The 5,879-nt window shown below is 36.8% G+C and overlaps 1 pseudogene; it reads right to left on the bottom strand.

Moving 5' to 3' along the window:
* Window positions 1–624: 624 nt before the first annotated feature.
* On the bottom strand, window positions 625–1,043 carry LOC114219581 (ATP synthase F(0) complex subunit C2, mitochondrial pseudogene; annotated as a pseudogene).
* Between the last annotated feature and the right edge of the window lie 4,836 nt (window positions 1,044–5,879).

The following is a 5,879-nucleotide window of genomic DNA, read 5'->3' as shown; positions in this document are numbered from 1 at the left end:
GCTGGATCCCAGGACCCTGGGATCATGACCTTAGCCGAAGGCAGATGTTTAACTGACTGAGCCACTCAGGTATCCCTAGAATGCAAGTTATATAAAGGCAGAGGTCTTAAATATCTATTCAGGGTACCTAGCATATGATTGAACACAGATTTATAAAAAGAGAAAAAGACTCATAGCTGAAATGAATTGAAACATGGCTCCTAAGACTATTAACAACAAACAAGAATAAAGGGATTTATTCATTTGATATTGTAGAGTCACTACCTTAGAGTAGTTAAATCTACAGATAGATTAAAGAAATGTACAGAACTATAAGGATTGAAAGTAGTGACGATCCGCCTTCATGAAAAATGACAGCAGAATTCTCCTGACATGCGGCATGTGATAAAAGCACTTGTTATCATTCTTTCATTTTTTACTTGAATAATTGATGTCACCTGAAAACAAGCCTTGACCATATACTTAATCTTTTTTTTCCTTATTAATACAGTATTTATTTGTCTTTACTCTGTCAAATCCTGAGCCAACCACTTTTCCCAGACTGCCTGGGGAGGCATAGGAAAAGGAACATACAGGGCAGTTGAGACACTGCAGAAAGACCTATGGTGGGTGGAAATGGCTCCTTCACATGGGGAAGAGAATGAGAAGGGCCACCATCAGGCAAAAGAGACCCTACCCCTGAGAGGGCAGAGCCCAGAATGGCATAGAAGAGCTGTTGCTTCAGAAAAGGGTTCCTGGCATAACCAATGATGAGGTTCCCAAACATAGTCCCAGTTCCAGCCCCAGAGCCAGCCCCCCTCCCGTGGCAGCCCCGGCCCCAATGACTTGGCTGCTGTGTCTGCGTCCCTGGAAATGGTGCTGCTTCGGAAGTTGCAGCTGGGAATAAGTGAGGTCAGGGGACTTGGGGCTGCCAAGCTGCTGAGGCTCTCATCTGTCAGTGTCTCTGGTGGTTTTAGTACCACTGCAGACAGTGTTTAACTCAACAGCTAAGAGGTGCTCCTGACCAAGAAAGGGGTGGAGATGAATCTTGCACAGGCATACATTTTTAGGGGATGAGGGGCTGTGGCTGGAGACCTGCTCCTAGTGCAGAGAAAACAGAGTTATACTCAATCTTTTTCAGGCTGACCCAGCTCTGAAGTTATAAGAGCAGAAACTGAACATTTGCCTGGAAAGAAAGGAATTAATATTTAGCAGTCTGAGATACCAACACTGTTTTGATGGAGTTTTCTTTAATAACATAGTATATGAGACTCAAGATAGTATAAAATACTGAGAAATGGCAGAAATCTAGACAATTTTTTTTAATGTAACAAGACCGTGTTTAATGAATACCGAAAGTGGAGGTAAAGGCGAGGGCTGTGGGAGCTCAGAGGAAGGAGGGCAGCAAGGGCTGCCCCCGTGTAGGGGAGGATACACCTTCTCAGAACCTCTCTCCTTGCTAAAGACTCACACTAACCCACTGTCCCCCTCAGACCCTCTCAGAGGAGATTCTTTGGATTTTACTTGGATAAATATAAAATAGGTAAAATTCTAACAGTGAACAGATTATGAGTATTCCCTTTACTTTCCTTATTACCTATCTATATACCAAGCTGAATAAAAGAAATAGTTAATGAGACATGCAAAAGAAAACAAGACTGATGAAAGAAATGCAAACAACTTATAAATACACATAACTGTGATCATAGGCTTCTACTTCCTACCTCTACTTTTCTTCTTTTTCACCTGTGTCTTGCTCTACTTAAGTTTAGCCTCTTAAACCCAGCTTCAATCCTTTCTAGAATGTGGCATAATATAAATGTAAAATACGAAAACCACATATAATCAAAGACCACCCTATTGAAAAATACAGTTATATGTGTTGGTGTTTCTCAAGTTTAATTTAACTCACAGAGCTTCTTTACATCTATTGACATCCATTTGTAGTGCCTTTATTAATGCAAGTGCATATGCAGATCAGTGCACTTACGATAAGTGCATAGCTCAATGAATTTTTTATAAAATAAACATTTCTGTAACAGGACCAACATCAAGAAAAAAGAAATTACCAGCACCCTGATAAGCTCTCCTGTTCTGCCTTTCTGTTTCTGCCCCAACAAAGTTACCCACTGTGCTGACTTTTATCACCATAGTGCAAGATAGTGTTTTTTGTTTTTCGTTTTTTTTGTAGAGTATAAAAATGGAATCATATCATAGTTTTCTGTGGCTTCTTTTGCCCAAATTTATGTTTATATAATTATATTTACATCATTCATATATAAACATAAATTTATAAATTCCTTGAATAAATGACCGTTTAGATCATTTGCCAATTTTTTTAATTGGGTTATTTGCCCTTTTGTTGTTGAAGTGTAACAGTTCTTTATATTTTCTAGATACAAGTCCCTTATCACCCAATCTGTGGGCCGTCTGTTAGCTTTCCTTTTTTTTAATTCCAGTATAATTAACATACAATTTTATGTTAGTTTCAGGTATACAATATAGTGATTCAACCATTCTATGCTTTACTCAGTGCTCATCACAATAAGTGTAACTCTTAATTCCCTTCACCTGTTTCACCCATCCCCCACCCACCTCCCATCTGGTAACCACCAGTTTGTGTCTTTTCACTTTCTTGATGGTGTCCTTTGTAAACAAATTTTTTTAATTTTTATGCTCACTTTATATATTTTTAAGTCATTTTTTTCTTTTGTTACTCAAGCTTTAGTATCTTATCTAAGGATTCTTTGCTAAATCCAAGGTTATAAAGATTTATCCTTATGATTTCTTCTTCTAAGAGTTTTATAGTTTTAGTTTTTACATTTAGGTCTTTTATCCATTTTGAGTTAATTTTTGCATATGATATGAGATAAATGTCCAATTTCATTCCTTTGCATATGGCTATCTGGTTATCTCAGTAGCATTTACTAAAAATACTATTCTTGGGAGCACCTGGGTGGCTCGGTCAGTTAAGCTTCTGACTCTTGATTTTGGCTCAGGTCATGATCTCAGGGTCCTAGGATCAAGCTCTGCTTCCCACTCTGCACTCAGTAGAGTGTCTGCTTCTCTGTGTCTCTCTCCCTTACCCTCCTCTGCTCATGCACACTGTCTCTCTCTATATAAAATGAATAAATAAATCTTTTTTAAAAAGAAAGAAAATACTATTCCTGTTAATGGTTTTGTCACTATTGTCAAAAATCCTTTGACCATAGATATATGGATTTATATACAGACTCTCAATTTTATTCCATTGATCTATATGTCTATTCTTGAGCAAGTACGGCAATGTCTTCATTACGGTTGCTTTAAAGTAAGTTTTGAAATCAGGAAGTTCGATTCATCCTACTTTGTTCTTTTTCAGGATTGTTTGGCTATTCTGGGTCCTTTGTATTCTATACAAATTTTAGAATCATCTATTAATTCATATAAAAAAGTCAGCTGAAATTCTGATAGAGACCTCAGTGATTCTGTAGATCAGTTTGCAGAGTTTTTCCACTTAACAATGTTAAGCCTTTTAACCCATGAACATAGCATGTTTTTCCCATTTATTTAGATCTTTCTTAATTTATTTAGCAACATTTTGTAGTTTCCAGAGTATAGGCTCTGCATTTGTTTTGTTAAATTTATACCTGAGTATTTCATTCTTTTTAATGCTATCATAAATGGTATTGTTTTCTAAATTTAATTTTTAAATGATTTAATGCAAGTATATAAAGTGCAACTGGTTTTTTAAAAGATGTTATTTATTTATTTATTTGAGAGAGCGAGAGAATGAGATCACAAGCAAGGGGGAAGGGTAGAGGGAGAAGCAGACTCCCCCCTGAACAGGGAGCCCAGTGCGAGACTCGATCCCAGGACCCTGGGATCATGACCTGAGCTGAAGGCCGACACTTAACAGACAGCCACCCAGGTGCCCACAATTGGTTTTTGTATAATGATCTTATATCCTGAAACTTTGCCAAAATCATTTATTAGTGTTAACAGTTATTTGTTGGATTCCTTTCTATATATAAAATCAAGTCATCTGGAAATAGAGATATTTTTTATTTCTAACTTTCCAATCTGGAGAACTTTTATTTATTTTTCTTGCCTAGTTGCCCTGGCTAGAATCTCATGTGCAATGTTGACTAGAAGTGGCAAGACTGCAAACTCTTGTCTTGTTCCTAATCTTAGTCTTTCACCATTAAGTATAATGTTAACTGTGGAATTTTAGTAGGTACCCTTTATAAGGTTGGAGAAGTACCTTGTATTCTTTGTTAATTTTTTAGTGTGTTTTATCATGAAAGAATTTTGGATTTTATCAAATGTTTCTTCTTTGTCTGTTGAGATGATCACGTGAGATTTTTTTTTTTCTATACGCATGATGTATAACATCAGTTGATTTTTGGATATTAAAATAACCTTGCATTGGGGCACCTGGGTGGCTGAGTCAGTTAAGCATCTGCCTTCAGCTCAGGTCATGATCCCAGGGTCCTGGGATCGAGCCCTGCATGGGGCTATGCACTCAGCAGGGAGTTTGCTTTGCTCCTCTGCCTGCCCCCCAAATCATGCTCTCTCTCGAATAAACAAATAAAATCTTAAAAAAAAATATTGCATTCCTGGCATATGTACCACTTGGTCATGGTGTAGAATTATTTTTGTGTGTTTCTGGATTTGGTTTGCTAGTATTTTCTTGAGGATCTCCATAAAAGATAGTAGTAAATAATTTTGTTATTATGATATCCTTGTCTGGTTTTGATACCAAGGTGATATTAACACCATAAAAATAAGTTGGGAAGTGTTCCTCCCCTTATCTATTTTGGAAGAGTTTGTGAAGAACCAGTATTAATTGATAATTAATAGAGAATCATTTACAAGATAGAGGTTAGGAAATACTGTTTTTGATAAGCTAATTTCTAGACAGGATAATATACCAACAATCTTCTTTTTTTTAATCTTGAGACTCCTTTTGATTTTCTTAAACAGTTTTAAAAAAGTGGTTTTGCAGACAGTAGCCAGAATTAATTTTTTGTTTTCAGTTGCACTTTCCAGATGCCTAGTGAGATGGAATGTTGAAGTATGCTAGAAACAATTCGCTCAACACTGATTGAGACTTAATAACCAGGTTAATTACATACTTTGATAGGTTTTAGTTGTTGCTGTTATTTGGTGGTTGTTTCTCTGTTTTGGGGTTTTTGGTTTTGATTTTTTAAGGGTATAAGGCAAGGTTACAATGAACTGGTTGACAGTATCTTCCAGAAAAAAGATATGTAGGAACACAGTACTAAAAAGGCTTGGGTTCATTATGCAGTACAGGGAGGAAAATGCACACTATGCAGAAACATGGAGCGTCTCATTAAGAGGATATTAGAAAGAACTTCTTACAAGATTTGGGCTGTGAGTAGGTGTTTTAGGAGAGGGTTCAAACAAGCGTGGCTTTGCTCTCAGGATGGTCACTGGATGCTCTCGGGAACTGTGGATAGTTCTATGAGTAAAAACAAATCTTACTGGGAAGGGAGAAGACTAAAGAGTAAAGCTAAAACTGGGATAGGTGGATGGTTGATATTTTAGGGTTTGCACAGTGATGTTTTTCTCTTAGTCCACATCATGAATTGTTCTTGTTTTTGTCTTACCTCATTCTAGTTACAGAGTAACCTTGTCTGAAACTGATATTCTGTAAAATGATTTACGTCCAGCAGGAGATCATAGTGGCCTTGCTGTAGGTTACTTCAGCTCCTAACAACATCAAGGCCTAGCTGTCACTGTCAAGCAAGTCCTAAATTTTTAGGGGTTAATTTTCCTTTTTCCACTGATGAACTATATAATAAATAGTGCATTTGTCATAAAGTCTTATGGGTCATTAAAATAAAATCAAAGGACCATGGTGATGTAATTAAATTTGCAACGTTACGTTTGTACAT

The sequence above is a fragment of the Eumetopias jubatus genome, unplaced genomic scaffold (genome assembly GCF_037043125.1).
Source record: "Eumetopias jubatus isolate StellerSeaLion01/CBP00866 unplaced genomic scaffold, mEumJub1_p1.0 scaffold_9, whole genome shotgun sequence".
NCBI classification, from domain to species: Eukaryota; Metazoa; Chordata; class Mammalia; order Carnivora; family Otariidae; genus Eumetopias; species Eumetopias jubatus.
Note: the sequence above shows the minus strand (reverse complement) of the source record. Positions and strands in the feature narration are given on the sequence as shown.